Source organism: Apodemus sylvaticus, chromosome 10 (assembly GCF_947179515.1).
Source record: "Apodemus sylvaticus chromosome 10, mApoSyl1.1, whole genome shotgun sequence".
Lineage (NCBI taxonomy): Eukaryota > Metazoa > Chordata > Mammalia > Rodentia > Muridae > Apodemus > Apodemus sylvaticus.
In genome coordinates, this window is record NC_067481.1 from 80192733 (window position 1) to 80204688 (window position 11956).

Here is an 11956-nt window from a genome sequence, read left to right on the forward strand (position 1 = left end):
AGCAATTAAAAACAATGAATTCATGAAATTCTTAGGCAAATGGTTTGAACTGGAAAATATCATCCTAAGTGAGGTAACCCATTCACAAAAGAACACACATGGAATGCAGTCACTGATAAGTGGCTATTAGCCCAGAAGCTCTGAATACCCAAGACACACTTCACATATCAAATCATTCCCAAGAAGAAGGAGAGGGCCCTGGTCCTGAAAAGGCTTGATGCAGCAATGTAGAGGATTACCAGGACAGAGAAGTAGGAGGGGGTTGATCGATCGGGAAATGGGCGGAGGGAAGAGGGCTTATGGGACTTATGGGGATGGGGAACCGGGAAAGGGAAAATCATTTGGAATGTAAACAAAGAATATAGAAAATAAAAAAAATAAAAAAAACAAGGCTATTTTATGCACAGCTTGAATACAGCAAAAGCAGAATAAAGAATGGGATTCCTGGGAAAGCATGGTAACTGTGCATCATAAAGCTGCATTTAATAATTGTGTGCTGAATGGAATTTACGGCATGACACAAGGTAGGTGAGAGTGGGGAGGGTTGGCAAATAAAACTGCTAACAGCCACATTCCAATTCCAGCCCAGCCGGCTGATTTCAATTCTTCTCATCCAGCTGTGTTGTAGTGAGTGAAACTGGAAGTGTTAATAGCGAATTAAATGAAATAGATACTGTACACATGCGTTATGGGAACCGTAAACTCTGTAACCTTAGCGGAAGATTCCAGAGGAGGAGACAAGATCCCCCTGGTGTGCTGGGAGATAATTGGAAAGAAATTTTCTTTCCTTCCAGGCCCACTTGTGACTAATGGAGGCTCTGATGACAGAAGACCATGCCTGTGCTTTGCGAGGTCAAGATGGGAGCTTCAAATTGCAATTAAAATGGATTTCTGTATCCCTCACCTTCCCCTCGAACTCCTTGCCCGGTGACTTCCCTAACCATCCAGGTCCCCAAACTTCTGTTTTGTCATGAACCCTTTGCAAACATGGAGCTGGAAAGTCTCTTTCTTTCTTTCTTTCTTTCTTTCTTTCTTTCTTTCTTTCTTTCTTTCTTTCTTTCTTTCTTTCTTTCTTTCTTTCTTAATTTTTTTTTTTTACAAAACAGTGCACATATTACCAATGTACTCATTATTTACCAAATAAACATTGGGTGCCAATAGCTAGTAATGTCGATTGACACTTACTGTCATTCTGGGTACCTTGACAAGTACACATACATATGTACGTACATACATACACATACACATATCTCTTTAAGAAGAGACTAGACACTCTGAACGGTGAACATTTAATTCTGTGTGTGTGTGTGTGTGTTCGCGCGCGCGTGCGTGCTCGCGTGTGTGTCACTCCATGCAGAGGTCAGAAGACATCCTACTGAAACTGATTCTTCTTCCTCTCCATGAGTCCTAGTGGTCAAGCTCAGGTTGCATTTGGTGACAGGAGCCTTTATCCATTGAGCCAACTCATGGCTACTCCTTACAGAATGACAGCTGGATGATCCCTAAAGTCATAGCTTTCAAAGACAGAACTGAGAATTTTTTTCCCATATCTGACTTATGGATCATATTATACAGAACCAAGCTCTTCTAAATACTCACCGTGTGAGTCTTGAACAGACCTAAATTGAGGCTTATTTTAGACATTAGATCCTTGCAAATTAGATGCTGTATCCAAAAATCCTTTAATTGAGAAAGCACAGAATAAGTGTCCTAGTGATTCATATGACCACTGACATTTAAAGATCTCACAAAGTCACCCTGTAACAGTAATACCCTTGGCTCACAATGAGTTAACACGCATTAAATTTTATATATATATATATATATATATATATATATATATATATATATATATATATAACTTAAAATCATCCTGACTCTTATGTTGTGATGAAGATCAACACTCTAGTCTTCATGCTTTCATGGTAAGTGTCATATATATACATATATATATATACAGTGCTTATACACACACACACACATATATATATAATGTGTGTGTAAGCACTGTCTCCAACATGGTCAGAGAAGTTATGTATGTATATATATATATATATGTGTGTGTGTGTGTGTGTGTGTGTGTGTGTGTGTGTGTTAAACTCAAGCTCATATTAAGTAAGTTCTTTCCTTCTGAGCTAATTTTAGTTCTAATGTTCTTCATGAATGCATGCTGAAACAAGTACATATGTATGTGTATGTTTGTATGTGTACAGGTGCAGGTGTGTATACATGTCTGTGAGCATTTGTATGGAAGCCCAAAGTTTCAACTGGCCATGTGCCTTGATCCTTCTCCACTTTATTAATTGAAACAGGCTCTCTCTGTTGAACCCAGGGCTCTCTGAATCAGTCAGCTGGGCTGGTCCCAGGGATCCTGTCTTTCTTTGTACGTGCTAGATTACAATCATCCTGGCTCTTCTGTTGTGATGAAGATCAACACTCTAGTCTTCATGCTTGCACAGTAAGTGTCTTATCCACTGGTCATCTCTCCAGGCACCCCCCTCACAACCTTTTTATCGTACAGTTTCATATCAGGATAACATTTACTCTGTGAGTTGATGGTAACAGGAGCAGTGGCATACCAAGGAAAATTCCTGATGTGCTTATGGCTGCTGGCCTCCAAGAAGGTCAACTGCTATGCATACCCACTTTTCTGTTTCTCACTAAGATGCACAGGCTTGCCTAACATGTCTGAACTGGCAACCCTTAGTCTTGCTGCTGTGTTAATAAGGAAATGAGAGTCAGAATTATGCAAATAAGTATTTGCTTCATGTAACAAATTGTTCCATTTGGGCTCCTTTAGCTGAGTTACGAGACTATTCTTTTTCTTTGAAAATGAGCTGACACTAGAAATAAAGGAAGTGCAATAATTACCACAGGAAATATACCTTGAAGATGGTAAAGAAGCCAAAACAGCAGTTGTGAGAAACAGAATCAAAGTCATCTTATGTTACCAAACTGGTCTATTAATGGGTCTCCATGGAGGCAAGTCTCCAGAGCTATTAAGCTTTCCTGACCCCTCTCTTGCTCCCACAGCCCTCCTGTGTACCTTTGATGGTTGGCATGTGTTCAAACAGAGAGAGTCCTTTACTTGGCAATTCTCTGACTCAACACACACACACAAAAAAAGGACAGAGAATAGATGAACAGGATATCTCAAGATGGAAACCATAACACGTCTCTAAGCAAGTATCCATAGCTAATTCATTTACAATGCTCCCCAAACACACTTAACCCCACTGATCTCTTCTTTGGCTGTCTTTTTCCTCCCTCTCCACAGTTTCTTATTTTCTTATTTTCTAAAGAGAAACCCTCATCTGATCTGGCAGAGAAAGGCAAGCCTGCAGAGCAGGTATTTTGTATGCTAATGGCAAATGTCATCCTAGGTCAGCAAGGGGAGACTGGTTATACACCCAGAGAGTTATCAACTTAATGCTGCAACAATGCAAGGTAAGGGGAGAGCTTGGGAAAGGTCTTCCATCAATGGCTGGGTGCATTTCTCTCTTCTGGGCTGAGTTTGAATCTGTAGGAGGGATCCTCTTGGTGCCACTACAAAGGATTACGGCAATTACTTAAGACTACAGACCTCTCCCTTATCAGAGTGGTCACAGCCTGGGTAACATTAGCCTCTTCTTTTTCTTGCCACATACAAAACCCTGTCCCTAAGAAGGCAAAAGGAAACCTTTGTGATTTTCTGGCTTAGATTGAGTTTAAGATGCTTCACTGAAATTTAAAGTCCATTCCCACTTGGAACTAAATTATTCTCTAGGCTGCCTTGTTGCCAGGTGGAATTTAGGGCAGCAGGATGAGAAAGAAGAGGTAGATTCATTATATGTGTACTGGTAGACACTTCTTTGAAAGGCAGAGCGCTGGAAAGGTTTTTATTTTGTTTTGGTTTTTGGTTTTCATTAATTTTGTTTTTATTTTATTTTTTCAGTCATATTCTGGAATGGCCTTGTAGACAGAGGACAAGTGTGATAATCAGCCTGTTTACCTTGAAGAGATAGAAACCATGTAGCAGAATGACCATCAAAATATTGTATGTAGAATAATCTTTGACTATAAAAACATGAGCAGAGTATATTACAAGGGAGAAAAAAGTAGGCTACAAATATATATTTATGACACCTCTTTCTTTAAAAACCAAATATGTGTGTATGCATACATGCATGATAGGTCCTTTGAAATAGAAAATGTGTCATGTTAGAATGTCAGGAGGAATCAGAGGAAGGCTGACCACGGCTGCTGCTCTCAGGTTCCCACCAGAACCAGGAATGAGAGCAGGACTGCCTAGCTGAGGTGTTGTAAAAATTTTAATGTCTGTAAGCATCAGAATGGTGCTGATTCTGAAAAGTATATGTATGACCTCTCTTTCTTTAAAAAAAACAAGTGTCTCTCTCTCTCTGTGTGTGTGTGTGTGTGTGTGTAGGCATGCATGCATGGTAGGTACTTTGAAATAAAAATGTGTCATGTTAGACTGCAGATGGTTTTATCCATTTCATCACCAATTGCCAGTCCCTGCTGGGGACATTCAGTGCTGCTCCGTGGTGCCGTAGCTACTAGAAACTGTAGAGGATAGACCTTCTGTAAAGTATGGGGCTGAGTTTCTACAACTCGACTCCACAGCTTTCCAATAGAGCTGAGTTCTTCCTGCAGAATTTCCTATGGCTACTAGGATAGATGGATTGTTATTTCCTCCTCAGAAATGTCCACCAGCCTGCAAAGCCCTGGCAGAGCCCCCTGGAGTCCATCTCGATGTCTTGTCAGAGCAAATGAGACATGTATGAAAGCAATAGCTTCAAGATCGGGTTGTGTCTTCAAAATGGGTCAAACATTCTGGCATTCAAGCCAATCCTATCCTGTGTGGCCTAGGAGATAAGCTATCTCACCAGCCTATATCTCAGTTTCTTCTTCCAGGAAAGAGGAGTTGTCACAGTAGCTTACTCCCTGGAGCACCAACAGGCCTATGAGCGAATGGATTGGCAGTCATTAGTACTTAGCAGACAAGTGCCCGATGTGTGGGAGCTGCTTCTGTTGCTCATCTATTGACAGTCTCTGCTGGGGACAGTCAATGCTGCTCCATAGGTACCACTGCTACTACAAACTGTTCAGTAGGAATGGCTCTGATGTAGATCTATCAATAAATGTTTGGCACCATGAGGAAGCGTGCCACCCCTAACATGCAGCAGGCTTCTGATGCCTTCTCATCTTTGTGGTGTTTGAAAGTCAACAGTTTGGGCTCAACAGGTACTTTCTGGGTTCTATTATGTTCTTCCCAAGAGTATTATCTTTGCTTCCCAGAGAGACGAGAAAGGATCAGAGAGAGAAGGCCTGTTACAGCAATGAGCAACTGATGGTGAAGTCTGAAAGCCATTTCCCCTGGTGCTCAGTTCTTGCCTTTGCTCTGATGACTAATGTCAGGGTCCCTCTCTTTCTATGGAGACTTACTAGGTACAGCAAGGTGGTCCAGAGGTTGAATGGGCCCCCTCCAGAGCCCGCAGGTCTGTGTGGATCATGGTTTCACTGCCTAGTAGATTTGATTTGTTGTACAAGTGCCTGTATCATCTAGCTGTCCCAGAACAAGAAATCTTTTGTTGAAAGGGTTTTGCCTCATTCCTAAATGGAATTGGTACTTAATGTGTTTTTTATGGTGGTTACTACCACACCTCTCACCAAACTGTAATGGTGTTGTGCTTGCTATAGTCTGGGCTACACAAACAGCCTCTAGCTAGGCTGTGTTCTGAGCTATAGGTAGAAGTGTCTGCTACACTAGAAAAGAACCAGGAGACTACAGCAGCAAGTGCTGATTGACATCGTGGATGTCTGAAACAGAGAACTGTAAGATATTATATGTAGATAAATATTTTATAAGGAATAATATGAAATGTATATTTTTTAATATAAAACAATTAATGGGCTGGAAGAAACTACTTGCCACAAACTACAGTGTTGACAAGGCACTTGCCACACTAGCATAAGGACCTTAATTTGATTCCCAGAAACTGCCAGGCATGGTGGCATGTGCTTGCACTAGTGAGGTAGAAACAGGTGAATTTCGGGGACCTGCTGGCCACACAGCATAGCCTAATCCATGAACCAGAGCCAAGTAAAAGATCTGGCTTTAAATGCAAGGTGGTCAACTCCTAGGGAACAACAACTGGGATTGACCTCTGGCCTCTGCACACACACAGTACAAAGCAGAGTGCCGGATAATAACCAGTGGTCACAGTCGATAAAAATAGGATTTCATGCTAGGTGACTATCCTAGTTGTTGTCAATATGTCCCGGATCAGAGATTTATCCTGAACCTGTCACTCCATTCATTTACCAAATGTTGATGATTCTGCTTAAAACACCCTGTGATGTGCCAAGTGTGACACTAAAAAGAACGAGAATTCCCTCAAGGGAGGGAATTGTCCCAGAAGGGAGCAGATGAGCCTGTGATGTGAGAAGTATGAGCGGTGGCCTGGGAGCCTGATATATTTAGCCTGGGGTGGGAGTGGGGCAGCAAAGAGAGTTTCTGGAGAACTCTAAGCCAAAGGGAACTACACAGCTGCAGGCCCAGAGGCAGATATACCCCCACTAAGGTTTTGAATGAATCTTGTGTTTGCTGAATACAACTGGGCTCCAAGCTGCAGTAAGTGGCGTGTGCGTGTGTATGTGTGTGTGTGTGTGTGTGTGTGTGTGTGTGTGTGTGTGTGTGTGTGTTCCTTAAGACAGCAGCCTTGGTGCATCGTCTGGTAACTGGTTAGAAATGCAAAACTCTCAGGCTTGGCCCTAGAATTCCCTCAGCAGCCCTGAAAACATAGGAGTCCCTATGTTGGCTGCCTTAAGTCCTCCAGATGATCCATCCCATGACTCTGACAGGAGCTCAAGGTTTTGTCCTCTAGAAACATAAGCACTCAGATATAATTAAGTCAAATATGAATGTCACTCCCAACATCCCAACACACACACAATGAGAATGTAGGTCCATGCTCCACAGTGATGAGTATCATCTCAGAAAAACTAAAGCTCTTCTTCTGTGTCGTTCTTGGCATTCTCTGGGTATCCAAAAAGGTGCGTGGCCCAGGGCCTTTGCATCTACTTCCTGAGGCACCTTTGGAGGCTGACAACCTTCTTAAGTACCCTCTGTGAGGATGGGAACATCAAGACACCATTCCCACCCCTTATCCTATAGGCCAGTGGCTGCCTGTGACTCTGTGCCTCATTTCTCTGTGACAATCAAAAACAGGATCTTGGTCTGCTTAATGGGTCCCCAAGGGGACCCCAAAGTTTCCTGTTGTGAGTCTCTGGACAAACGGAAGAAATAGAAAGTGAAAACAAGCATGGGCCCTTATTTCCCTAACTTGCCAATTGCAAACAGAATTTTGTTTTATAAACCATGAAATGATTCACAGAGGTTTGTGTATTATTCCAAAGCACAGCTGGCTAATGTAAAAGAATCATTTCCCTTGGTCCACTGGGCCATATACAATTCCCAAGCATGCCAATTTGTATTTGTTTATCTTGCTTTGTGAGTCAGTGTATTGGGAATCCAATACAAGGACAGTGTAAAAAAGAAAAGAAAAAGAAAAAGTGTGCAGGAGAGGTGAGCCGCTCGCAGTCTTCCACACATCCCCTCATCTCCACAGCCTAACTCAGCTCATCACCTATACCAAGGGATAACTGTGATAGTTTGTAGAGCAGGGTTTCCAGGTTTCTTCTATGTTTCCTCAGACTCCTAAGTCTTCTGAACACCCTTCCCCCAACCTCCAGAAACATGTCTCCATTTGGAGGAGGTGGCTACATAATAGAATGTTCATCCACATTAGTAACATTTAAAGGCATTGACTCTTGGGATACCCTATTTTCTCCCCCACAGACATCCCTAATTATGGAGGCTTTAAGGCAAGTTCAGGACTTAGTGCTGAGGGAGGGACTCAGTGCAGCCTGTGAAGTTGCTTTCATTGGGACCTTCTCTGTGTTTCATTCGTTAGATCTTGCCTTCTTATTGTAATCGTTGTTTTGTTTTGTTTTGTTTTGTTGGATGACATTGTACTGACAAAAGCAACCTGAGATGGGAAGGGTTGGTTTGACTTTATAGTTGTAGGGTGTGGTTCATGCTGGGAGGGAAAGCTTGGTGCCTTCAGAAGTATGAGGCAGCTGGTGGCATTGCATGTGCAGTCACACGTGGAGAGAAGGGAATGCTGGGACTCACTCAGCTAGCCTCTTCATTTTTATTCCATTGAAGACCCATGATCCCATGCCATTAATGGTGCTACTTTCATTCAGAGTGGGTCTGCACACCTTTCTGGAATCCGTTGTCAAAGATCCATCCAAAGAATCCTTGGTGGGTTCTAAGTCCCAACCATTTGACACCAAAAATCAACTGTCATGCACATCACATATTGCTGGCAAGGAGGAAATGCACATAATGTTGCCAACTGTTTGCAACTGATTGTGGCCATCTTCAGCTAAAGCCAGTGATGTGACTCCTCCTTCTCTCAATTTCCTAAGTATGAGTGTGTGCAACACACACACACACACACACACACACACACACACACACACACGCACGCGCGCGCGCGTGCGCGCGCGCGCACGCACACAGAATCAGGGAAAGGGAGAGTCTATAGGACCCTTTACTGCCACAGAAAATTGTAACTTTTATACCAGATATACCACCCACAAGGTATTTATTGAAACCGGTTCAACTTAAGCTAACATTTCTAGATCACTTAAGAAATGCCAAGCAAACACATCTCTTGTTGTCTCTCCTCCAAAGACTTCCCGTGCAATGCCTTGTGTCTGAAAGATCAATGAGATGAGATGATCTCTCTATAGGGTAAAGCTAAGTACTTTCTGTCACTAGAAAAAGAAAATATTTATGATTACATCAAATTAAGTATAAAATAATCTTCCCAAGTTCATATTTATGAGCCTAATAGACAGGGACCAACAAATAAATGGCAGTTGCTATTTTGGTAAGAGATGGGCAAATTGAGCTGAATCCCATTTTGGGCCTGTCACTGGACCTTCTTTTCCTTAGGCTCCTCTTCATTTCCATCCCTGTAATTCTTTCAATCAGGAACAATTATGGGTCAGAGTTGTGGCTGTGGGATGCCCCCCCATTTGATGCCCTGTCTTCCTGCTGGAGGTGGGCTCTATAAGTTCTCTTTCCCTACTGTTGGACATTTCATCTAAGGTCCCTCTCTTTGAGTCCTCCCAGGTCTCTGGAGCATTCTGGAGGGTCCTCCCAACCTCCTACCACCTGAGGTTGCCTGTTTCCATTCTTTCTGCTGGCCCCCAGAGTTTCATTACTCTTCCCTCATCCAATACCATATCAGGCTCCCCTCTCCCTCCCACCCCTCCCCCATATCCACTTCCTCTACCAGGTCTCTCCCTCCCTCCCCACTTATGGTTACTTTCTTCTCCCTCCCAAGTGGGAGTGAGGCATCCTCACGTGGGCAATTCAGTTTGTTGACCTTTTTGAATTCTGTTGATTATATCTTGGGTATTCTGTACATTTTTCACCTAATATGCACTTATTAGTGAGTACATACCATGGATGTCCTTTTTGCTCCAAGTTACCTCACTCAGGATAATATTTTCTTCAGCAAAGAGGCTGGATATAAAATTAACTCAAATAAATCAGTAGTCTTCCTTTGTACAAATGATAAACAGGCTGAGAAAGAAATTAGGGAAATTACTCCCTTCACAATAGCCACAAATAATATAAAATAACTTGGGGGAAACTCTAACCAAACAAGTGAAAGACCTGTATGACAATAATTTCAAGTCTCTCAAGAAAGAAATCAAAGAAGATCTCATAAAATGGAGAGATCTCCCATGCTTATGGATTGGTAGAACTAACATAGTAGAAATAGTCATACTACCAAAGGCAATCTATAGATTCAATGCAATCCCCCATCAAAATCCCAACACAATTCTTCGAAGACATGGAAAGAGCAATTCTCAAATTCATCTGGAAAGGCAAAAAAGCTAGAATGGCAAGAACAATTCTTAACAATAAAAGAACAACTGAGGAAATCACCATCTCTGATGTCAAACTTTACTACAGAGCAATAGAGATAAAAACTGCATGGTATTGGTCCATATACAGACACAATGATCAATGGAATAGAATTGAAGACCCAGAAATAAAACCACATATTTACAGACATTTGATCTTTGACAAAGATGCCAAAAATGGAAAAAAGAAAGCATCTTCAATAAATGGTGCTGGCCTAACTGGCTGTCTGTTTATAGAAAAATGAAAATAGACATATTTGTCACCTTGCACAAAGCTCAAGTCCAAGTGGATCAAGGACCTCAGCATAAAACCAGATACACTGAATCAAATAGGAGAAAAAGTGGGAAAGAGTCTTGAACTCATTGGCACATGGGGAAATTTCCTAAACATAACTCCAATGGCTCATGCTCTAAGATCGAGAATTGGTAAATGGGACCTCATGAAACTAGAAAGCTTCTGTAAGGTAAAGCATAGTCAATAAGAGAAACTGGCAACCTACAGATTGGGCAAAAATCTACCTCAACCCCACATCTGAGAGAGGGCTAATATCCAAAATATATAAAGGACTCAAGAAGCTACTTACCAAAAAAGTCAAATAACCCAATCAGAAAGTGGAATATAGAACTAAACCGAGATTTCAGAACTGAGGAATCTTGAATGGCTGTGAAGCACCTAAAGAAATGTTTAAAGTTCTTAGAGATCAGAGAAATGCAAATCAAAATGACCCTGAGATTCCACCTTATACTAATCAGAATGGCTAAGATCAAAACCTCAGGTGACAACACATGTTGGAGAGGATGTGGAAAAAGAGGAACACTCCTCCATTACTGGTGGGAATGCAAACTGGTACAACCACTCTGGAAATCAATCTGGAGATTCCTCAGAAAATTGGAAATAGATCTACCTGAAGACTCCACTATACCACTCTTGGGAATAAACCCAAAAGATGCCCCACCATGACACAGGGGCACATGCTCCGCTATGTTCACAGTGGCCTTATGTGTGATAGCCAGAAGTTGGGAACAACCCAGATGTCCCACAACAGAAGAATTGATAGAAAAAAATGTGGTTCATTTACACAATGGAATACTACTCAGCTATTAAGAGCATTCTCTTTTGAGGGTTGGCTCAAGCCCTCACATAGAGAGAAGAGAAAAGCCAGCTCACAACCAAGATCTGAGATAAAAGCAGACCTACTCACTGCCCTAATTCACTTGTATTCTGGCCTTATATCCTGGCTGTGGATTTCCTATTTGTAACATTAAGGAGGGTGAAAATGGTGACAATCAGATAAATTCTGAAGATATCTTTAGCCAAGATGGATGGCAAAAATAACCTTCAGCATTTTTAACTCCATACAATAAATGCGGCAGCATCTTCAAAGAAGGAAAATCTTTTCTGTTAACTTTTATTCACCTTCATTTAATTTTTAAATATGTAGTAAACATGATTGTGGGGCTTCTCATTAGCCAGGGTATCTTACAGTCATAATTTTTGATACAGAACATTACTTACCAATTAGCCTGTCTTGTTCTTTTAAATTTCTTTGCTCATATTTTAATGGGAGCTAATGATGCCTTTGTTGACTTATTTAATGTTATGTAAATGCGGCTATAAAGTGTGAAGGGTTTAAGCAGAAGGCCCGATTTTGCTTACTCTTCAGATTTTGGAGTGTGTAGAATCCCCAGGAAACACACATATCACCACAATGGATGGAAGTAGCAGAGGCAGCCAAATAAGAACACTAATTCCAAAAGCGAGCAGTGAGAGGTGTTTGGAAGAGGAGGCATTTTCTCTAGCTCTGGATTAATTGTTCTTGTGGTATAAAAGGACTTTCAAAGTTAACTTTCTGCTATTTGTTTTTTGGGTTTTTTGTTGTTGGTGGTGGTGGTGATGGCTCTGCATAGTATAGTGTAAGGCCTTGTTCAACGTTCAGGCCAGCAC